This window comes from Natator depressus, chromosome 1 (genome assembly GCF_965152275.1).
Source record: "Natator depressus isolate rNatDep1 chromosome 1, rNatDep2.hap1, whole genome shotgun sequence".
Classification (NCBI taxonomy): Eukaryota; Metazoa; Chordata; order Testudines; family Cheloniidae; genus Natator; species Natator depressus.
In genome coordinates, this window is record NC_134234.1 from 190,058,472 (window position 1) to 190,083,529 (window position 25,058).

The following is a 25,058-nucleotide window of genomic DNA, read 5'->3' on the forward strand; positions in this document are numbered from 1 at the left end:
AACAAAGTTAGAGAAAAATACCTTGTTTTGCCCATTAAAAAAATATTTTAGCAGCCTTTTCTTTGAAAAGCTCCACCATGTCCATGCTTTGGAACAAGGACTTGAAATTTATCATATTTGTTGCCTTTTCTTCAGGCATGTGCCTTTTGCTGTCCCTGTGAAAATCTGTTCCAATTTGGCCAAGTTATAATCCTCTGAAAAATCAGTCTTCACATGCTTAGAGTCCTTCTGCCATAGATTCTGGCTTTGCTCCAGCTCAAGACTAAGTAGGATTTCCCTTGTAATTGCTTCTCTGGGCCAGGTGGATGCAGGGTCCAGACACCTGATATCAGCACTGGAAGCCTTTTGGGTTTAGCCAGCATGGAGGAGCCAAATGCAAGAGTGGACAAGAGCTAGACCGAGGGAGGAGTATTTCAGGAGAAAGAGCTGAAGGATGGTGTGGAGAAAAAGGGTCTGGAGGCTGGGTGAGGGGTAGAGAAGATAGGGAGCTAAGGAGTGGGATTGGGAAGTGGGGAGGGAGACAGGTCTGATGAGGAATTGGGGCAGGGGTGAACTGGAACTTGTTGGGACAAGCAGCTGGGAAGTGGGTGAGCTGGGCACTAGGGAAGGAGGAGGAGCCTGGGGAGGAAGATTGGAAGTGGGAGCCAATAGGGATGGGGACTGTGGGTGGATGGTTTATGCCACCAGAGGCCAAGATGGTTGGAAGAGAGACAGATAGGATGAGGAATCAGGCAGTGGGGAGAGAGCTGGAGCATGGCAGAGAAAGGAATAGAATAAGAAGCTGCTGTGGAGACTGGGACTGGCTAGGAGAGGACAATGGAACTGGGGCAAGGAGCCCTGGAAAGGGATGGTCTAGAGGAGACTGGGCAGAAAGAGTTACACTGGAGGAACAGCAAAATGCACACCAGGGTGACACCACTTCCCTTACCACACCACCCTGCCTAGCAAATTTCATGCCCGTGCCTTCAAAACATGGTGGTGTTAGAGCTTCAGTGACCGAGTGGCTTTTTTTAACATGGGCAAAATGACATAGTCTCCTCTAATCTTGTTCTTGGAAATGGCTAAAGTGCTGAAACTTGCCAAAAAACATTCATCCTGAGATGGATGCCTGATCGAGGGAATTTCAAAGTTAGAAACAACTGAAATCAGGGTCTGATATGGGAAATATTGTACAATCTTAAATATAGTATGCACTGCCTATAAAGTCTTCCTTGAGACACAAATATGGTAGAGTTAAAAACAAAGCAGAACTGTGAAGCTTAATTAAGGAAATATATATATTGTATTAAAGAGAAATGGCCCTACCTTCTAATATACAAAACTAAACACAATTTATCCTGAACGTTAGCTTAATGACCTAACGGTTGAAATCCTCAAATGTTTTAGTAAAAGTCTGCGTGGCTATGATATTATCTAATAAAAATGTCAATAGAATTCCTAAAATAAGATATTAAATGCCTTTCTGAAAAAAAGCCTCTCAGTCCCTTACTGTTTTATGAAATAATCAGGCTTCTGGGAAGCTTAACAAGACATAAGATACAGCCAGAGGTCTCTAAAACCCTAGAATGTGAGCATACTACCTGCTCAATTCACTTCCGTACCCTGGGGAAGATTCTGCCAATTTCACATGTCTGAGTTATTTGAGGAAATTGTTTTGATCACTAGTAACTGACACTTAGTATTAGACTGTCTTATCTGTACCGTTCCTAGAGATTACCATAAAACTTCAGAAAATGTTAAATTGGCATTAGGGTGCAGATAAAAGTTGGGGTGGGGGAGTAAATAAACTGCAGCGGAGCTGCAACAATCTCTGGAGGTTTTTGGCCTTGGTAAAGACTACTGGATTTGTCCTTCACGGGGCTTGACCCTGTTGCCACTGAATATATAATACTCCTAGCAGTTTTTTGTGTGTAAGGAAATAACCTACCTCCAAACATCCTAACCAGTCTGGGTTTTTAGACCTGTGTATAGCACAGATCACACTGTCGCTGTTAATCTGTGATCTCCTTTGGTAAATGGACACAGTCTGGAAGGTCTCTGACCTCTTAGATTTCTTTTACAGGTTTTGGTAATGTTCACTAAAGAATATTCTTGATGTGTCTAAAAACTCGTGTGTGTGTCGGAGAGACTCCATTCTGTCCTGTCTGAGGGGATTTCTAAACTTGAGCTTCTTAACCTGAGTGAGCTAGCTGCCAGTTAATACCAGCTAGCTACCATACATCTCTCTGAACAAACATTTGTGGAGTGTCTAGGCTATCATGTTCAAATGTGTTGGCTAACTCATTAATTACTTTCATGTAGACATCACCCCTTGGATATCTCCAAGTATGGTAACACTGGTTTCCTTACCTGTAATCTTGTTTTTTCCTGAAGATTGTCAGGCTTGGAACTGCTGGGCTCTTCTACTTTATCCTAGCCTTGGAGATGGACCAAACCGCTCCTTCCCTGCCATTGAGGTCTGACTGTTGAAAGAGAATGTTCTGAGAAGCAAGGTAAACAACTTTCCATGCTGGAGTCTGATCCTACAGAGTTACTCACAGGTATACTGCCATTGAAGATGAGGGTTCTTGCAGCTGTAACTTTTGGAGAACTGGTCCTTTGCACCATACTGGTTCCATCCAGCGACCACTGTCAACACCTACTTCAGCTCTGCCTTCCATATACATACACTACAATCAAAGCCCCACACCCTTTTTCTTTTACCGTGTTTACAGCAAGTCAATTTTAGATTGCATTTTCCAGAGAAAGTATTGTGGTTCTCAACCGTCAAATTTTCACATGTATCAATCGAATCTGTTTCCGGCAACTGTTGAGTTTACCTCTTCACATAGTAATGTTTGGGATTTTAATCTGTGGTCTCAGTACTTTACACAGAAAGACAAATACCTTTATCCCCACTGACAGAAGGCTAAATGGACATAAGGAGGATAAGAGCTAGAGCCTTGGCTTCAAGTCCAGGAACAGGACTTTAAGGGAGCATCAGTTAATGGACAGCTAGTGAACCCCTTTGCTCGCCACTCGCCAGTATGAGAAGGATTTTGAGTTAAACTGGAGGGATGGACAGAGAGTACATGAGAGGCAGGAAGGGAGGAAGATGGTGCATAAATGTGCTCTGATACTGACTCTCAGAAGTTCCTTGGGAGCTGTTATTTACCGGTCCTAGTTAGAGTGGATATGAGACTGCTCTAACTTGCACTGCAGGGCACTTGAGTTAAGGAACAAAGGAGTGAGTGGAAAGCTAGTCAGAAGACATGTATGCCCTTCCCTGGCTCTGATTACTCTAGTACAAGAGGGGTTCTATCCTGAAGTATCTTGGCAGGCCACTTAGTGGCAGAGCTGAGACTCTGACACTGAATTGAGAGCCTGACTATCAGTGAATCATCAGAGAGCCACCCTGCCTTTCAGAAAACACTAAAGAAAAAGTGTGCTGGGTCATATTCCTATGAGCTTCAGTTCTGAAGCTTTCACTGCCATTGTAGTACAGTAGAACCTCAGAGTTACGAACACCTCGGGAATGGAGGTTGTTTGTAACTCTGAAATGTTTGTAATTTTGAACAAAACATTATGGTTGTTCTTTCAAAAACTTACAACTGAACATCAACCATTGACTTAATACAGTTTGAAACTTTACTATGCAGCAGAAAAATGCTGCTTTCCCTTTATTTTAGTAGTTTATGTTTAACACTTATTTGCTTTTTTGGGGTCTCTGCTGCTGCCTGATTGCATACTTCTGGTTCTAAATGAGGTGTGTGGTTGACTGGTCAGTTCGTAACTCTGAGAAAGCAATGTGTAAAAAGATCTGCCCTGCTGTTTTGTTCGCTCCACTCACACAAGCAGCATTTCAGACTTAATCACATTTGAACACATGGCACAACACTATTAACAAAGCACTTTAAGACCATGTCTTTCTGGAGGGTTTTTTAATGGTCTAATTTTGTAATTATGACAACTGGAATTATTCATCCAATTTGATTTGATCTTTTTTTCAGGCACTGGTGATTTGTTATGTGTTTGTTACATTAATACTTGCCTAATGTAAAAATTACAGGTAATTGAATATTGCTGTATTTATGCTTTCTAATCTGTTATGTAGCTTGTTTCACACACTGAAATTTTAATAAAGCAAATTTAGTTCCATATTATTAAATGTGGGTCTGATCCTCCTTGATGACTGTAGTGGGAACTGCAAGGGCAGACTCCTCTTAGAATCAGGTCATGTATTGTCAATAAGATCAATATACTATCTGTTCCTTCTACTTACTTGAATAGTTAATCCAAAGTCAACATATCAATAGTGATTTAGTCATATGAAGTATGGCCAGCCCCTATCCTGCACTCCAGTCCATGTGCATGGACCCTTGAACTTCTACGGAGCCCCATTGAAATCAGTGGGATCAGATTACAACACTGGGACCTACACTTGTACAAAATGTCTATCAGTTAAAAATGTGCAAGCTCCATAACCTCAATTTTATCTTAAAGTTTATATTGCCTTGGTATTATATGTATCTACTAGCTACATTATTCTATAACTTTTATGTTAAGGTAGGAGTAAAAAAAATCCACGAGCACATGTAAAAATACCATATGCTAACAATCTGTGTGTTTCGTTATTGCAGAGGAACATAGTCAAATGTCTTTGACTACCCTTTAAAGAAATTCACTGAAGTACAGCCAATAATTTTCAGCATTTTATTTGTTAATACGGTAAACAAATACAATACCAGACTCAGACAATAAAAACACACATCAAACAAGAATGATCAGTGAGCTCTATGCTAGGACTATCTCGTCGAACAGGGACATTCTGTACCTAATTATTAACCAAAGATTAATAGTGGTGAAATATCAATTTAAACAATACAGGGAAGCAATCTCTATTCTATTCTGCTCTATAGGAGCTTTTTATTGCATCCTAACTTTATATTTAATATCATACTCAGCTGTAGTTACATAAAAACACACACACCTTATCACTGTATTTTTTTTAATGCCCATTAATAGCACTTTAGAGCTGTAATTGTTTCTGAAGACACTATTCAGGATGCCTGTAGTCATCGAAGTAAGTTAAAGAGTGGGTGGGGAGAACCTCAGGAAGTTATTCCCTTTTTAGCAAAATAAAACTTACTAAATAAGTAATCAATCCCTTCTTCATAAGTCTGGTTTTGTGCAAGAGCTCTGAGTGTTTGAACTACCTCACTGAAGATTGTTTGTGGACTTTTTTGTTTTTTTGTTTATGCTGACCCTTTTGAGTATGCAGCAGGGAACAGATAGGTTTTTTTCTTCTCTTCCCTACTGGCTTCCCCCACCCATATAAATGCATCCATAAGAATGGATGTAGTAGCCCTTGGTTGGCAGGCCATTGGATACTCTGATGTGGGAGTGACTGCTGGCAATTACAGATCTCAAATGTGGATTTCTTTGCCCCTTGGCAAGAGGCAAGCATACAATATTATAAGGACATAAAGGTCATAGTAGATGAGATGTGATGTATGTCCCACTGGCTAAGACTACTGTTATAATATTTGGGTGTTTTTAACAGGCCTATGAAGCACAAATAGGGAAGTGATATTACCACTTTCTATGGCGCATTGGTGAGACTGCGACTGGAATACCATGTCCAGTGTTGGTGTCAACGCTTTAAAGAGAATATTGAGAAACTGGAGAGGGTTCTGAGAAGAGCTGCCCGTATATGTGGTCTAGAAAATACATGTTATGAAAGGAATTGAATCTATTTAGCTTACTGAAGAAAGAGTTAAAATATGACTTCCTCATGATCTATAATTTGCCTCTATTAGAGCTGGGTGTGGGGGGTTGGAGGGGAGAAGAAGGTCTGATACTAGACAGCTCTTTAATCTAGCATACTACAGGTACACAAAATCAAGTGGTAGTAGAAATTGTCTAGTTTTAAGGTGAAGGCCAGTAACCCATGGAATGTATTACAAAGGGATGTTGTAATTTCTCCATCACCTGAAGCTTTTAAATAAGATCAAATTCTTTTCTAAAAAAGTCATGTTCATAACTGCATATGAAGCTTCTGGTAGGATTGAGGCTATTATTTTCACTGCTGTGGACAAAGCCTCAGAAAAATACCATAAAAACTTACTGGCATGGACAAAACCTATTCACCCTGATATTACCATAATGGCAGAAAGAATACTCTCTCTCTCACACACACACACACACATCACCTTAGGATGTGGATGGATAGAATGCCTTAGTGATCTTTGGTGGGACTAATGTTAAATAATTGTTGTTCTTTATATGGCAAGTAGAAATACCATCAAAACTACCTACAAGTTTCTAACTGGGATTCCATTTTTTGTGTGCAAGAGCAACGTTGCTGTAAAGAAATCCACATTTTTCATAAATACTGTAACACTGTTTTACTCTTCCTCCTATTTTTTATTAACTATAATTTTTGTACATACAGTCAATATTAGGTATGAAGGGATGGATCTTTAGTTAACTACTCCTGAGGGGAATATCTCTCATTTATGCAAGATACTTGATTTAAAATTGGGGTTAATAAGTATAATTAATTCCACTCAATGGCTTTGAGCCAAGTAGGTGGAAGATGCTGTTGTCTTAATTGCTCAGCCCTAGCATTCATGTAAACAGATGGGCCCACATATGATGCCCTGAAACCTTCCAGCTAGCTGTAAGGAGAAGTGGAGATTCATAGAATCAGTAAAACAATAGCTGAGAAACCTCCTTGATAAATAATTTCTCTTTCCAGACCATATACTATAACTACTCTTGTTGGGATGTGGTGATGTTTTTTCTTCACACTAATCTGTAACATAACTTCATTTGATAAAGGTACTTCAGACTTGAGTTAAAATCCTGGCTCTGCCACGGATGTGCTATATGGCCTTGGGCTAGTCACTGAACCTCTCTGGCTGACCGTATCTAAGATAGAGATTATATTTACTAAAGAAAGACTCAAGCTCCAAATTTTAAAATTTGTCACTGACCACAAGATTGGCAGTTGTGTCTTATACGGGGGACCTGATTCAGGCCTCTCTAATAGTAACAATTTTTGGAGGGAGGTTATGAATATGTTACTGTCTGCTTATTTATTTATTTTCTCAAATACAACAAACATACCAAAATACCAGATTAATCATAATACACAAAATAAATAGCGGGTTAGGACAAAGTGGGCAGAGGGAAAGCAGCACATTTATCGTCAGGGTCTATGTTAATCGTAGACCTCTAAAAATTCAGCCCAAACTGCTTTGAAATTTTCAGGCATTCCTTTTCTGTGGAATGTCAGTCATTTGTTAGCTGTGAGATCAGCCATATCACTGAACCAGGCATCAATATTTGGTGGGGATTGACTTTTCCATTTTTGCAAGATTCATGCTTAGCAACCAAAACTACATATGGAAGATTACCTATGAACAAGGCAGAGTGGTTCCAAGTATCGGGAATATATCTGAGAATGAAACTTAAGTAGGAGGGCTCCAATTTAGCTTCCAATATCAAATTGGCACTTTGACCTCCCCATGCCAGAAATTCTTGACAAAGTGGAACTTCCAAAACATATGAGCTAACATAGAACCAAAGGAGTTATATTTCCAACGGCAGTCAAGATATCTGTTATCATTAGCCTATGTGGGTACCAGTATATTTTAAAAACTTCTTTTGGTGAATAAGCTATAGTCTCAAGTCTATAGGTGCTTTTTTTCACATTAGAAACATTTGTATTCCGTCGTGTCAGAGAGAGTTGTTATCCAAATTTCTATTCCAAGCAACTCTCCAATTATCAATCTCTAGCCAATTTTGGGGGGCCAGAAAATTGTAAAAGGATACTGCTGGCCATGTAAATCTAGGAAGTTTTCTCCAAAATAAAAAAAGTTCTGGAACTCCCAATATATCAAATCCAAATATGTTCATAAGTGAATGGTTTAACTGGAGATATATAGATACTCCAGAGCAGGGCAAACCAAATTGTTGCTGAAGATCTACAATGGTTTGAATTTATCACTGTCAATTAGCTGTCATAATTTCTGTCCATCCAATTTCTCCACATCAAGGTTTTGCCACCATAGGCATAGAGTTTCTAATCAGACGGGGAGTGCTGCCCCTGGCCCTGCCCTGGCACTGCCCAGGCCCCGCCCCCACTCCATCCCTTCCCCCAAGGCCCCACCCCCACCCTGCTTGTTCCCACCCCTCCCCCACCCCATCCCGTCCCTTCTTGCCCCCAGTCCACCTCTTCCCTGCCCAGTTCTTCCTCTTTCCCTGAGCTCACTGCACCCTCACTCCTCCCATCAGCGCCTCCTGATGCTGCAAAACAGCTCATTGGTAGGCGCTGGGAGGGAGGGGGAGGCACTGATCGGCAGGGCCCACCAGTGAGCAGGAGGTGCTGGGGGGAAGGGGAGGTTCTGGTAGGGGGGTTGCCGGTGGGTGCTCAGCACCCACCATTTTTTCCCCCTTAGATACTCCAGCCCCGGAGCACCCACGGGTCAGCAGCTATGTTTGCCACCAATTTTAGAGATAGAATTGCTCCATAGGACCACTTCTGTGTGGAAGTATGGAAGTAGAACTTTCTCGCCAAGCTTACCTACGAGCCCTTATTGTGGGAGCTGAAGCCATCAAATCTATAATAATTTGATCCTACAATGCCTGAAGGATGGAGAAGGTAAACCAATTCTTAGTCAATCTGAACTCAAGGTGGGGGGTCTGTGTGGTGATATCTAACAGCCACAAAGATGCCTGACTTAACAAAAAAGAGATGATGATTTTCCAAGTTGGAAAAACTAAATCCTTCCAGAGATAGGGGGAGCTGTAATTTTTTGAGAGCCAGACTGGGTTTCTTACCTATGCCACAAAGGAATGTTCTGAAGATATTATTGAATTTCTTAAAAGATGTCTGAGGAATACAAATAGGGAGACCCCTCTGGACAGACAAAATTCTGGGATGGACATGTATTTTCAGTATATTAATTTTACCCCACAAACTGAGGTTTAATGAACTCCATCTCCCCAAATGGTTAACCACTTAGGCAATAATTGGTTTTATATTTATCTTAGGGATGTCCTGAATATTTTTGGGAAGTGGTATTCCACATATTCATATAAGAGGATGGCCATGTAATGTCCCAATTTGAGAAAAGGCCTTTTTGAGTACATTTGTTAATGCTTAAGATTTCTGATTTATCCCCAATTAATGTTATAGCCTGAGGAATCAAAACTTATTAACAGTAGTTAATAGGTTAGGAATCATAACATCAGGCTCAGATAAAAATATAAGAGCATTTGCATACAGCATAATTTTGTACTCTTTGGCCCACCCTCATGCCATTAATATGTTGATTTGCTCAGAAGGCAATGGCTAAAGGTTCTAGAGCTAAATCAAACAGAAGAGGTGAAAGGAGCAGCCCTGCCTTGTATATCTCTGTAATGGAAATGGGGTGGAAATTATACCATTAGTAATTACACTGCAAGTCAAGTTAGAGTATAAAAGCTTAATCCAAGCAATAAATTGTTTATCAAATCCAAACTTTGCTAACCCATGACAAAGATAGTCCTAGGCTATGCAGTCAAAGGCCTTTTTGGCGCCTAGAGAAATGACAACGAAGGGTTCCTTAGACTCTTTTGAAGAGGCAGTAATATCAATCAGTTGAAACAAATTATCGGAGCCATGTCTATTATGAAGGAAGCCTAATTGATTTATGAGTACAACGTGTGACAGAATTTTATCCAATCACATAGCAAGAGCTTTAGCCAAAATCATAGTGTCGCAACTGATTAAAGAAATTGGTCTGCAATTACTACATAGTCCACGATCTTTTCCAGGTTTAGGAATAACTAAAATTACAGCTTCTCTTAAAATAGGCAGGAGAGTTTTCTCACTTCTGGCCTCATTAAACGTATTTAAGAATCTAGTTTTTTGTTTCAAGAATTTTTTGTAAAACTCGGTTGGGAATCTATCTACCCTCGGGGTCTCTTTCAACCTTCATTTCTCTTATAGTCTGAGTCAGCTGCTTTATTTCTAGAGGTGCATCTAAAAGTTGCTTCCAAGAGTCAGATCTGTGGCAGAGACAATCAACTAAAAGTTATCTAGGGCTTCTTTGCTGATTATGGCTTCAGCTAAATATAGTATTGCATAAAACTGTTGAAATTGTTTATTAATATCTGACTGTTGTAAACAAGTTGTTGTCATTTGCAAATAGTATGCCCACAACCTTATTTCTGTTAGCCTTTTGCTTGAGTCTGCATGCCAACAGCTTGCTAACTCTCTCACCAGAATCCCAGTTTTGCTTCAAACAGAATAAAGCAAACTCAGTCTTTTGGGACAGAAGCTTTTTGATTTCATATCTTAGATGGAGGGTTCTGAATATCTCTGCGGAGGGAACAGAAGCATAGTCTACAGCCAAGACCTTTATTTCCTTCAGAAGGGTATCAGTTCTGTATACTCTCCATTTTTTTTTAAGTTGGCATAAGAGAGATCTGACCACTGGTGAAGGATTAAAAGGCTTCCCAAAGCGTGGCAGCTGATGAGGCAGTTGGGGCATTAGTTTTTAAAAAAATTCTAATTGCTGCTTGGTAGAGTTTACAAATGATGTATGAAACAGCAGAGAAGTGCTTCATAGCTACATTTTAGTGGGGATGCGTACCATGGAGCCCTTTAAAGGCACTTGCATTGGAGCATGATCAGATATAACAATAGCTCCCATACCACAATCAGTGACAAAATTAGAACAGTGTGTGCAATTCTGGTCTCCCAGGTTTAAGAAAGATGAATTCAGTCTGGAACACCTGCAGAGAAGAGCAACTAGGATGATCCCAGCAATGGAAAACCTATGTTATAAGAGAAGACTCAAAGAGCTTCGCTTGTTTAGCCTAAGCAAAAAAAGGCTGAGGGGAAATATGATTGCTGTCTATAAATATCAGAGGGATAAATACCCAGTGAGAGAGAGGAGTTATTGATGTCCACATTGGTGTTTAACTTAAGAACAAATGGATATAAACTAGTCATCAACAAGTTTAGGCTTGAAATTAGATGAAGGTTTCTAACCATCAGAGGAGTGAAATTCTGGAACAGCCTTCCGAGGGGAGCAGTGCAGGCAAAAAACCTAACCGGCTTCCAGACTGAGCTTGATAAGTTTATGGAGGCGATGGTATGATGAGGCTGCCTACAGTAGCATGTAGCCTATCTGCCACTGCTAGCAGCAAATATCTCCAATGACTGGGGATGGGACACTACAGGAGGAGGGCTCTAAGTTGAGCCTAGGAGTATTTCACCCCCTCCTCTGCAACATGGGGCACGTTCACCTGTAGGTTTAAACTTGTGTAAATGGTGAATTCTCTGTAACTTGAAGTCTTTAAATCATGCTTTGAGGACTTCAGTAACTCATGCAAAAGTTATGGGTCTATTACAGGAGTGGGTGGGTGAGAACCTGTGGCCTGGAATGTGCAGGAGGTCAGAGTAGATAATCATGATGGTCCCTTCTGGCCTTAAAGTCTATGAGTCTAAGTCTAGTGACACTAAGAAATAATCCAAGCTGAATGAGCTTCAGAAAAAACAAAAACCATAATCTTTATCTGTAGGATTACCCAATCTCCACACATATTTGTAAGCCTAAATCAGCCATTTATGTATGAAGTACCTGATGAGTATTACTGTTTTATACTGAGATTGAGAAGATTTATCAAGGACTGAGTCTACACTTTCATTAAAATCTCCAGCTACAATAATAGAACGGTTACCCATGTCATTTTAGTTATGAAAAAATGTGGAATCATTTTGGCTTGACCTGTAGAGCGTGGAAGAAATGATTATAGAACTGCCAATTTCAGTAAATCTGCCTCACTGTGAGACCTTGTGCTTAGAAAATTAACATTCAACATTTTACATATTAGTAGAGCATTGTCCCTTGCTTTAGAATTAAAGCAACTCAAACTTGAGGCCTACCTAATCTCTATTCAGTTTACAAGCTTCAAGTCCTGTCGGATGTGTCTCCTGGAGCATCACACTGTCACTTAAAAAAAAAAAAATAAGCAGCAAGTATTTTTTTTTCTTGTAATGGGGTTATTAACTCTCATATTCCAGGAGACAGCTAATTATTGGAGCCATCATTGTTAAAATATAGCAGATAAAATATATAGTCTCATTTGTGAATAAATGAGAAATTGCAAATTTTCTTGAGCAGCATACAGTTCTTGCATATCTAAATAGCAAAAGTTATATAATTCCGGGGTGAGGGTATCACTTCCCAGTACATGTTCTACAGGAATAGGAAGGAAATTGCCAGCCTGGGAGAAGGCAGACCGAGGAATTAAGTGGGGGAAAAAAACAAAACGGAAAAGATGTGGGAGAGAGAAATCACATTAGTGCCATATAATCACAAAGAAGAATCTGTTTTAACAGTCCAAATGTACACAGTTGACATGCAGAGGGGGTGGCTAAATAAAGTGAAACTTGGAGATCCTCACTGGCCCTGGGGTGCCAAATGTTACAACTACAGAAGTCATCTATTACCAATAGAACTTGGATATTTTAGTCTATAATGAAGCACCATCTCACAAAGCAGTGATAAATATACATAACTAATCAAATGATAGATTTTTTTTTCACATTGATGCTTCTTTCCCAACAACAGGCAGTAAATTAATGATAACTCTTTAATGGCAATGAGAGAGAGAGAAGGAATTAACTTATTAATATCACCTAGCTCCTATCAACTTGCATAGAGCAGCAACAGGGCCCAAACCCCCTATTGATTGTGAGTTCTATATGTAGACTTCACCAACCAATTATCAAATGTAAAAGCCAGAGGCATTAGAATAGCCTAAACATGGAGTCACAGACAGTCCCCTTGGGTACTCCAATCTATCTTGCCAGCCATATGAGCCCATCTTTGTGATAGATGGTCCCTTACACCAAGAATCACAGCAATATTCAAAGGACTCATCACTTACCCCAGTCAGTTGCACCTTAGATTTCATACAAAAGACAATGCTTGTAAAGATTTATTAAGTCAGAAAAGGAAATGAAAGTTAATTACAAGGTTAAAGAAGGTAAATATATGTTCACAAAAGTTACAATCTTAAATTTCAAAAAGTGATAGAAGCTTCTATAATAAGCAAACTCTGTAAGTACTTTAGGGCTAACCCAGGCTAAGCACTGGGGATCTCTTGTTTATACCTAGTAAACATTGTCCCCAGAGTTCAAGCAGCATAGAGATAATCAGTTCCTTCTGTTTGGGGTTTTTATTCCCCTCCTGCCATGTGCTTTGAGCTGGGTGGAATCTACTTCTATGACTCATCCTCATGGACAACCAATGTCACTTAGGGAGGTGGTGGAATCTCCATCCTTAAAGGTTTTTAAGGCCCAGTTTGACAAAGCCTTGGCTGGGATGATTTAGTTGGTGTTGGTCCTGCTTTGAGCAGGAGATTGGACTAGATGACCTCCTGAGGTCTCTTCCAACCCTAATAGTCTATGATTTTGTCCTCTTTAATGTCTCACAATAGTCCATCTAATTTCAATGGACCTGTCCCAGTGGGCAGGAAGTAACATCTTGTTTCGGAGATCAGAACTTCATGCTAATTAAGGTCTCTTTCGTGTCTGGTGATTTACATAATCTCAGAGGCGCACAATACAACTGCACAAATAGTGCCTTACAATATGGAATACAGAGGTTATGAGTGATATTAATGCATGCAGCAACTCATAAACGTTCAATAAAGTCTAAACACATTCTTATCATCATCATATCTATTGTAACAATACTAACACACAGGTGATCCAGACTGATTCCAGCTATGTATTTGTCAGTGTTCCATTGAGATGTGGGAACGTTGGCAGGAGTTGGCACCTGGTTTGCCAGCATCACAAAGCCATAACAAAAGTCAGAGAGCAATAGATAAATTCCATAGGGTTGGATCATTCCACTGATATCTCTTCTTGCGAGGGAGGAGTTTGCAGACTTTTGAGGTATTTTTCTGCCTTCTGAGGGGAACTGAATGATACGATCATCTCACCATTCTTATTATAGAGTGTTGCTGGGTATTTAATAAAATACTTCAAGTTCATCTTCCTGGCCAGTTGTTTTACTTGGGTAAAAATTGCCTGCCTTACAACCACATCATGGGCCTAATCTTGAAAAAGCAGTATTTTAAATGCTGGTTCTCCCCATAACAGCTCCTTTATTTCCTCCGGATTTCTGCATTATAAGATCCCTAGAGATAAATTTCAAGATCTTCACAATCAGTGCTCTAGGCCAGTCTCCCAAAGCTGGCTTGTCAGCAAGGGCCTGATGTGCCCATTCCACTTAAAACAAAAATCTACAGATCCAACAACTTAGTTATCAGTTCAGGGACAAATTCAGAGGGTTTACTTTTCTCTGTTCCCTCAGGGACACCCACAAGCCTGCTGTTACATTGTTGTGAGCAGCTTTCTAGATCAATTAGCTTGGTCTTAATAGCTGTGATATCATTCCAGTTCTTCATAACCTGTACTTTGTTCTCCTTGAAATCAACTTCCACTTCAGAAATTGTTTTCTGCTTCACCCATCCATCTGGTTAGAGCTTGCAGGGCACTCTGAATCTCAGGCATGGTGGTCTGTAGGATGGAAATTGTAAATTTAATTCCAACAGTGTCTGCAGCCACCTGTTGGAACCCAACTAATGGCTGTACTGCATCAGGCTCAGGCTCTATTTTGTTTGTAGAAGGCAGGGAGGAAGATCCCCTTTTATTGCAGTTTTGGATTCGGAGAGAAAGATGCAGAGCTAGCAGATTAGTCAGGCCAAAATCATGAAGAGTGGCTCCTTGCAGGGTTGTGATAATTTTATCTAATGTAGATACAATGAAAATTTCTGGCAGCATGAACAAATCGTTAACTAACATGTAGTAAAATAAATTTCCATAGACTTTGCTTTGATGTAATATTAACTGTTCTGTGACTACAGGTTTGTAAATAATGTTAATGAAGGCTGTAGTAACTTCTGTTTGATCACATCATATTGAAGGGTCCACCCTTTCTGAGATCTTCAGGAGGCACATTACACAAGACAAAACCAGACCATTATGATCAAAGATTTTCTGACCTCATTAGAGGGGCAGACAGGTGTATGCTTTAATCACTCCTAAAGCCCTCAGGGAACCCCTGTTTCATTCCAAGACTCACTGGGATTAGTCTACCACTTTGCTGTAACTTTTGATATCCTGTGGAGACTAAACTGAATGGGTGAATGCTCAGTGATTATGGTACTGAGAGGCTCAGGAGAGACATCTATGAGACTCATCTGTACAAGAGAACTATTAGACCAAATAGGAAGAAAATCACTCTAATTGCAAATTTCACTGCTTTGCCTGTAAATCTTGAGGTAAACTGCTGTTGATGGGATCTTGAACTAATTAACCAAACAGTTTAGCACCCCATGCTGTGTGATGTTTATACAGAGCTGTGTAACAACTCCATTGAAGGTTTACCCTGAATCCAAACTTCAAACAGCCTGTTTAATTTTAGGAGAGTCTGTTGGAAGTGTCAGAATGATCTGCAGGCCTCCTGTCTGATACACAGCATGCTTGACTCTGAGGTCAGTGTTCATTAATTAACTGTAATCAAATAAGGAAAAAAACTAATCTGTATTCAACGACTATTATCCTCAGTATAGAAATTACCTTCTACTTCTGCTAAAATGAAAAAAAAAACAAAACTTTATGCTCAAATAAATTGGTTAGTCTCTAAGGTGCCACTAGTACTCCTTTTCTTTTTGCGAATACAGACTAACGTGGCTGCTACTCTGAAACCTGTCTTTACTGGAGAAAGCTACTGTAGATCTTAAGTGCCCACGTGAAAGCTTTTTATTATGTTATTAAAATGTTATCTGAAGTCTTATTTAAAAAAAATAATGAAGTCCTAAACTTGTTCAGATTAAGTGTTTTTGTAAACTTTCCTGCTTTGTGATTTCTCATTGGATGGTATCTAACTGCGTTTTCATCTCTGTACATCTCAAACACTTAAAGACGTCAAATGTCCTGCATGACAAAATATAAAAAATGTCTTGCTTCAGAAAAACAAAGAACATATTGTTTTCTAAACTGTGTACTGTATCGATAAATTCCTCTTTTTTGCTCAAAGATCCTTTATCTGGTTCAGACTGACTTCAGGTCCAGATTGTCCCCACCACTTACTTGAGCAGAAGGAACTCAACTTGGATACCATCGCAAAGGGGTATGGAAGAGAGGGGCTGGTACCCAGCACATTATCTGATATAACACCAGCCCACCTCCCATTTTTCCACTTAATGGGACTCTAAGGAAGCTCCTGTGTGGGCACATTACAGCGTTCAAGCAACACTGGGGTTTTGGAATGGGTGCAAGGGTAGCCCGGGACAAGCAGTTCTGCAGCATCTAACTTGCCTGTCTGATCACATCCACCACTAGAAGTTGCTGCTGCTTCAAGCAACAGCATTAACTTCTTTTGTGGCTGCTGCTGCACAGCTTTATGCTGTTCTGCAAGTAGTACCATAGCTCCTGTTAGACCCGTGCTACCAAGGGGAAAGGAGCCACTTGAGTGCAAGAACCCAGATTTTTATGGGCCTTCCTGCCTGCATCTGGAGGCTCTGTACCATCTGCAGGATTGAGGAGCTTGCCCATTTCAATCATATCCCCTGAGGGAACAGTCCCTCAAACATATCCCTGAGGGAACAATCCCTCAAACATATCCCCTGAGGGAACAATCCCTCAAACATATCCCTGAGGGAACAATTTCCCCCTCTGAGTGGTAAACCTTGCTGAGTTTCCTGGCCCTTCTGTCCCCACCCTTGTGTACCTCAGTGGGAGGGGGTGTTTTTTGCCTAGATGTTTCTATTTATACTGTTCACACCCTGCATAACTCTTTACACCATCAATTCTGTGTCTGAACTGCCACTCAGGCTGAGTATATTAGACACTAAGCTTGAAAAGATTTGAACGCATGCTTAACTTTAAGCACCCGCGAAATCGGCTTGAGCTATGAAAAGGATTTGCCACAGTGTTGCACGAAAAGTGAACACCTTATTTCCCCTGCTTTAAGTATGAGCTTGTGCGTAATTGTAAGCAAAAATCTCTCCTGACTGTGCAATTTCCCTCTGTACTCTGGAAGGGAGCAATTTTTTCTCATTCTATTTTTACCCCGTTAGAAATGGCTCTCCAGCATTTGCACTGCTGAATACTAATAGCTTTTTGTATTAGCATAAGAGGATGGATTTATCAAAGATCACAGTTCTTATGGAAAAATGGCAATATTTGCATCTCAAGAGGCTAGTGCAAGCCGCTCATGAGTTTATGGACGTCTTTGGCCTTTCTTCAGGCCTCCTTAGAATGTGTAATTTAATTTAGCCCTAATGAGCTAAAGTGGCTGTGGCAAGTGTTTGTTAATATGTATACTAGCCTTAACAAAGGGTTTTACAGAGTGCAGATTTTCCCAGATGCATGTAGTTTTAGCACCTGTTTGTTGCAAGCCTTAAATCACCTTCTCTTATAGTGTTATTTGTAACTAAGCCATTTTCACTGAGGCCTGTAGTGGTCCACAGGGATTCAGGAAAGTGCAGACTGATGTACATAATAGACAGCAAGGCAATTTTTAAAAAAAACATACAAACCCAGATTACTGTTCAGCATGCCTGGAAATAGGGTTGCAGCACAGAGAGTTTGGTTATACAATCCATTTTTGTTTTTACTATGAAAAGGATTTGCAGCCACAGGCTTACCACTCAAAATCAGCTTCCCTATTCATCAGCTGCACCTTGTATCATCCAGCCTGTGTAATGTAACTAGATTGCCCATGATAACACAAGGTATACTCTAGCTTCAGAAATGAAAACTACCTACCTCTCATGTCCTACAAAGGAGCTGAAACTTAATGAAGATTGCAGCTGCTATGAGCTTTAGCTGTAGCACACTGGAGTTTCCATGGCGTAAGCCATCCTTCACGTCTAGTTGGGAGAGGCACCTTCTACTGATCAATCCACCCATTGGTCTCAGCAAATCCTAACTTTTGGTACCAAAAGTTATCACATTTCAAATGTTAATTGACTAAGTTGTTCTGAAATTCTGACTCTCATCGAGGCTTGACTATTTTTCAAGTTGACTTCTGTTTGAAAAGTGCTTTGTCACAGTTAAGAGGCTGGAGTGCATTCTAACAGGTAGGTATATGGGATAAATTGGAGATGGGCTGGCTGTAAGGTCCTTGAAACATGTCACTCTATTACGTGGTTGCATCTACGGTCCAGCTCGTTTAATGAGCAGGACAATGGAACTGCCGTGACCAGGTTGTCTACTTGTCTCAAGTAAAATATGAGACAAGTAGAATAAATGTTGGTTAGACTGGGCAATTTGATTTCTGTTACTTTTGTGTACTGCATTAAGTAGATGGAGAAAACACTTCGGTTAAGGAAATGCAAGTGCATCTTCACTGTTACACATCTCTGCTGAGCAGTAGCAGATGCTGGGAGGCCAAAAGGTCAGTCATGATGGTGGTATGACCAAGAGTCTTGACATTTTGGAGGAATTGCTAGGAGCCATAGAATCTTCTTTCTTCCTCCCCTCCCTGCAAAATTGGAGAGTATGTACGTATATAAAAGCAGCTCTGCTTGTAGTACAAATTTTATGGCCCTGTCAAAAACAAGTACCTGATAATGTGAGATTTCTAGCTGTTTTCCAGACAACAAGGTTTCAGCTTGATCTCTGCTCGTGTATCTTCAACAACTGAACCAAATTTCTGAATTCTGAGTTTCACCCATCCCAAATGTCAATGTGAGTTAGACTGAGCAGCGGTCTGGAAGTGAGCAACTGAGTTACAGCTTTCTCACTCACTCTTCATCATCTATTTCTTCTGCATATTGGGGCTAACATCTCACAGGTGGTGTGATTAACTCATTAATGTTGGTACATTGCTCTGAGGATGGAAATTGCTACAAAATTATTAAGCTTTGTTTCAGCAGCAATACTATCTCTGAGGAAGAAATCCTTATTCATAACATATTGGTTTCTTAATTGTATTTTATAAAATGATTTTTAAGGCCCCCAATTCCGGAAAGCAATTACGTAATCGGACTTCAGCATGTCCTCAAACACCCTTCTGAACACAGATGTTTTCCTGAATTGTGCAGAAGAGGAACTCTCATACACCCAGCTGCCTTCCTAAAACCTCAAGTCCCCCATCCACTGCTTGTTTTTCAAAATATTCCATTCCATGCATCACTGTTTGAGAACCATATTTATAAACTAATATGAAGAATGCCTCTTTCCAAATGCTTTCTAATGTTGATGATTTTTTTCCAAAAAAACTTCTTTAAACTTAAGATAACAACACACACACACCCCACACACAACACACACACACACTTTCTGTTTAATCTTGTGTAGTGTGCTCATGTTTCAAAACACTTGAGTAAGGAATGGAGACTGATGAGCAACATGGAAATGATACTTTTCCCACTGGCCTAAATAAACAAGATGGATAATCCTTGTTTCTTCTGTCAGAAACGGCCAGTGTTAGCCATAGGCATCTCTCTTCATTTTAATCTTTAGTGAAAGCATAATGTCAGTATTTTGATTGCACATGTACTCTGTGGTCAATGATTACATTCATTGCTTCTCTTTACTGCTATCTGAAATATCGCTCTGTGAACCCCTGGCATCTATAGAAAATACGCTGTTTAATCACGGTCACTTGAGCACCATTCATTTTGAGGTCTGAACTGTGCAAACCTTCTCTCTAGCATAGTCCTTCCTGGTCCTGGGAACTGGCAGAGCAGCTGCGATTTTGGGGGTTTTTTTTAAGGACTTTTTCAGTCAAAAACTGTTTGAGAGGAAAAAGCTAAAGGTTCTCCTTAGAACAAAAGGCATCTCATTATTTGCTTTGCTCAGCTTTAACTTCTTAAAACTCCTCTTTTGCTTTCCTGGGACCTGATTCAATGTCTGCTGACTTCAATGGGTGTTTAATCCCCAGCCCCTAATAAATTTGTTTTGCTTATGCAAATTCATCAGAGATCATATCTTTGCTGCCATACCATTTTTGGGCAGGCCTCAAAATAATCACCACCAATAATGTGTCCTACTACAAGATTTATTCCTTGTGCAGGGCACTATTTCCCACAATAATTCCACCCTAGTTTTGGTATTTTTTTAAAAGGTGACTTGTCGAAAGCTGTAAGACTAACATGGAAAACAAAAATCTCCACTGGTGATTTGTGTACTCTGCACAGAATGAGTCCAAGCCTCCACCACATTTCCCTTACATTGCACCTCTACTTTGTTGTGCAGGGACCACCTCTGAGATGTTAGTTCACTCTGCACACTCTGTGTATCCTTTTAGCCTTTCTAAGACTGGCAGCAGGAGTGCCAATTAATGCCATGTATGATGGTCTGACCCCTGTCCTCTAGAAATTTGCTCACCCACTCATTTCACAGGCCCCATTTCACAAGTTATGTTTTGTTCTGTCAAATTACTTTCTCATTTCTTTGCAATATTTTTTGTTTGATCTTGCTCCAAGCAAGTATTATCTGGAAAAATTCTCTAAATGCTGTTACGGCCTTGCTTCAACAAAGTTTAGATTCCTTGGGTATTTTACTATTCCTTATTCCCAATGCAAAATTCCTTATCCAAAGTAGTGTCTGGTCTCCTACAGACTTCAGAATAAAATGTTCAGTTAAGAAATATCATAGCAATGGTTCTTTTCTGTTCATGTATTGACTCCCGGTGAAGGATGTCAACTGGTCAGCACGTCTTAGTGAATAGCTCTATTTTAGCAACTGATCAGATGCTAGTAGTAGATGTCAGTGCTTTCCTATGCTCTATAGACAAGATGCTTTTACCAGGTTCTATGCTGAGGAATTGCTACTGGCATTGAAAGCGTCAGTCTCTAGGACTAGGTAACGTGTTACTAGGTGGAGAATGACTGTGCAAATGAGATGGTAGTGCAATGTTAAACTGGGAGTGCTCCTGAGTGGCTGGCACCTTTAAGGGAAGATGGGCCCAGCCTTATCTGTGACTGGGGTGAAAACTCTGAGTTTTATGTTTGTTTTGCACTATCAGGGAGTGACACAACTAAGTTCTGTTCCTAAAAGACTTTGCTGCCATTCTAGATGGAACCAGTGGCGACTGAGCCAAAAGGGACCAGGGAGAAGAACAGCCCCAGCCCCAGTCCCAGAAGGAGCACTGTAGAGTTCCCTAAGTTAAGAGGGAAACATTTAGGTCTAGAGGACCACTGGAAACGATGTGAACGATTATATAAATTAGACCCCGCCCAAAATGTTTGTTTTAAATGCTGAGGACAGTGGAGTTCTCAGAGGAGCCCTGAGAAGGGGAAATGCATGTGTTAAGCCTCTGAACGTGTCCAGGGTGAACTAGATGCTTTCATCAACTGAGCACTGTGTGTTTGTGCACTTAGGTGCCATACTTCCTTTCAGTCACATTGGACTCCTGCTTACTTACTAACATGATGCTTTCTATGCCTAATCAGTCCCTGTTCTCTCAAGCTCTTGTGGTGTGGATCTCTGGTCTTTTGGAACCAGACTGAGACAACCTCCTTCCACACACTGAACGTTCAATAGAGGAGTCGTTTCAACCATGTGTACTATTTCTGGATTAAAACCAGCAACCTAGGGAATGAATTACTCTGTATTCCATTATCCATCTCCTGAATCATCTGCTACTTCCAGAATTACCATTCTGATGACACCAGGAAACAAAGGAAATCAGATATGGACAACTTCCCTCTTTTGTGCTCTTCTTACTCTCTATTTAAACTTCGTGATGAACTACTTAAAATATAATTTTGAAAAGAGATTTTTTTTTCTTAAAAACTTGGTAAACAACTTTTCATAGCTCAGCTTTCTCTTCAATAAGCTCCTTTCAGAAATCTATGTAGTTAACATTTTTGCTCTGCGCTGTTAATTTCTTTTTCTAATAGTTTTCACAAGAGATGGGCAAATATATAAGAACACAAAGACTCATCCACTTTCTTCATGTGTAAAATTAAAAAAAAGTCGTTGAGTTGTATCAAAGGACTCAATCAGAAACTTGGCTGCTGCAAGATGTAGATAAGGTTAGGTAAATCAAATGAGTGATTGTTTCTCTTTATTATTAATTTATAAAACCTGATTATGTTTTCTTGGCTGGTGAAATATTGTGTCCCCAAGACCCTGCTTCTGGAAACAAAACTATTGCTACAAAGTAAGTAATTCATAAGTAAATCATTGTGAAGAAATTATTAAATTGCAATCTCCTGGTTTTTAAGAAAAAACAGGCATGCTATTGTCAACTGGTAAAATTGTTTGCCTTCTAAAATGGTGTGACATTTGGAGGATCAGCAAGACCACTAAGGGCTCCTGCCATGTAACCTCGGGTATCATTTTGCTATGCAGCTTTGGTCTCACCAGGGCTTGCACCAGCCTGGTTACTCCTTGCAAGGTGACATCAACAGCCCTTCTAGTCCTGCATCTCCCCAGATCTGTCCTCCCCAAGTTCTTAACTACCAGACACTCAGACTTTTCCCCTCTGGTTCATCACCCCTAAAGATGTAAAACCAGCCCCCACTCTCACCCTGCTTTGGTTAAAAAGTTTTAAAAAAGAAAAGCCTATTTAATAGAAAAATCACAGTTTCCAAGTGAAAATAGCAAGGAATAGCAAACATATGCAAGTTACACAGAAAATAAACATGACGACACAACCTCAGGCTTTTCACTTTCAAATTAGATAAACTCCCTTTTCTAATCAAAGTTAGCTATAGCCGCTGAACAGTTTCCTGGCATACCTCCTGCCATAGAGGGCATCCAGCATTTCATGGACAGCACCCAGCAAGTGACTGTCAGTAATAAATTGGGGATCCTCAGAGCTGTAAGCTGCTAGGGAATCTCCAGAGCTGCAAACCACTGTTACCTCTCTGCCTCAATAAGAGTGAGTTTTGCTGATGATTAAATTGTGCATCAGCTCCCTGCCCCTCCAGTCTGATTGAGGGACGTGATCAAGAGACGTGATCATTCCCCTCTATTCGACATTGGTGAGGCCTCATCTGGAGAACTGTGTCCAGTTTTGGGCCCCACACTATAAGAAGGATCTGGAAAAATTGGAAAGAGTCCAGCGGAGGGCAACAAAAATATTAGGGGGCTGGAGCACATGATTTATGAGGAGAGGCTGAGGGACCTGGGATTATTTAGACTGCAGAAGAGAAGAATGAGGGGGCATTTGATAGCTGCTTTCAACTACCTGAAAGGGGGTTCCAAAGAGGGTGGATCTAGACTGTTCTCAGTGGTAGCAGATGACAGAACAGGGAGTAATGGTCTCAAGTTGCAGTGGGGGAGGTTTAGGTTGGATATTAGGAAAAACTTTTTCACTAGGAGGGTGGTGAAGCACTGGAATGCGTTACCTAGGGAGGTGGTGGAATCTCCTTCCTTAGGGGTTTATAAGGTCAGGCTTGACAAAGCCCTAGCTGAGATGATTTAGTTGGGGATTGGTCCTGCTTTGAGGAGGCAGTTGGCCTAGATGACCTCCTGAGGTCCCTGCCAACCCTGATATTCTATGATTCTATGATTCTGTCTTCCTCACAAGCAAACCTCAAGGCTTTCCTGGCCCAAACATTGCTAATAGATAACAATCAGCGAACTCCAGCCCCTGAGCAGTTCGGAGATGTTTCTCTGCAATGCACAGCCCCTACCACTGTGTATTAACAGAAGATATTAAGTTTGCTGCTCTGTTAAAAAGTCAGTTCATCACAGTTTATTAATTTAACTGGGTAAATACACACTTACCTTCAAACACAGCACTGAAATGGTTTATAGTAAAATTAAACAAGTTTATTAATAAAATAGCTGGATTAAATAATACCAAGTAAAAGAGATAAAGGTAGAGATGGTTACAAGTAAAGGAAAGTGAAAACAAGCATGTAAAGGTCTAAAACTTAATCCAGCAAGATGCAGTATTTGTTTATCCACAGTCACCGCTCAAACTCTTTACTGGCCAGCTTGGCCAGGACCCCTCACAGAGATCAAATCACTTGCTTTCTTTGTCTCCTAGAGTGAAGGAAAAAGATGGTGTTTCCTTCTGTCCTTTATAAACCCAAAGGGATGTCTTTGTCTTACAAGTCAGGAAGGACTCTTGGGAATTCAGTTTCCTGTCTCTCTCTTGAGTGCAGGAGCTATGTTAATGCTCTGTTGTTCGAATTCAGGAACAGGAGAACCCCACCCTCTGGTTTAGCTTTATGGCTTTGTTTACTGCTAATATGTAAACTGAGGTACACCTACATTCCTTAGATCTAGGGCAAACCTATTTATCACCTTTCCCAAGGCTAGGCTGTCTTGTCAAAGCATGTAGTGGGTAGTTACTGACCCTGTTGGCTTGATTCTCTGCTGTCTGAGCTGTGGCACCATATGCCATTAAGTTACCAGTCAAACAATGTGCTTCTGACTGTTGCTCATATGTTTTCTTAGACAGTACACTACTTTTTTGATTCCTTCATGTGACCCTGATTTTGCAGTCTTCCAAGACACTGTTATGGTGAATCCCCATTTATCTGTTGGCCTCAAGTACTGGGACTCCCTGTGCTGAACAGACTCTGAAAGCCTTTCTGATTTTTCATGAAAAATTAAGGAGAGGTCACAGGAGGTGCTGCATTTAAATGTGAAAGCTAGGAAATGCTGGAAAGAGCATAAATGCTGGTTGTGGAACTAAATCTAAAATCTAAGAAAGGAACATTGAGTCAGCAGTACTGCTTTTTCGATCTGAAAACTACAGGGTACCTGGTGGAGAAAGATCTGTAACATGGATTATACCCATTGCATTATAGTATAGGAATAGTATAACCAGATGTCCTTATTTTATAGGGACAGCCCTGATATTCAGGGCTTTGTTTTATATGGGCACCAATCCTCCCCCTGCACCGGCCCAATTTTTCATACTTGCTACCCGGTCACCCTACAGCGTTCAGAGAGACTTGTAAGAGATGGGAGAAGATGAAAAGGTGTGGAATTTCTTTTGAATTGATTGAATCTCTGAGAAAAGTGTGCATCGAATGATTGTTTCGATGTTAGCTTTATTAGCCATTTTTCATCAAAGAATTAG

The 25,058-nt window shown here is 40.4% G+C and overlaps 1 long non-coding RNA gene across 1 annotated transcript in view; it reads right to left on the reverse strand.

The window, feature by feature from the left end:
* Positions 1 to 25,058, reverse strand: part of LOC141984167 (uncharacterized) — a 225,282-nt gene that overhangs the window by 141,523 nt on the left and 58,701 nt on the right. Inside the window, exon 2 of the long non-coding RNA XR_012638673.1 lies at positions 2,350 to 2,462. This is a non-coding gene — a long non-coding RNA (uncharacterized LOC141984167). The remainder of the gene's footprint in view (positions 1 to 2,349; positions 2,463 to 25,058) is intronic.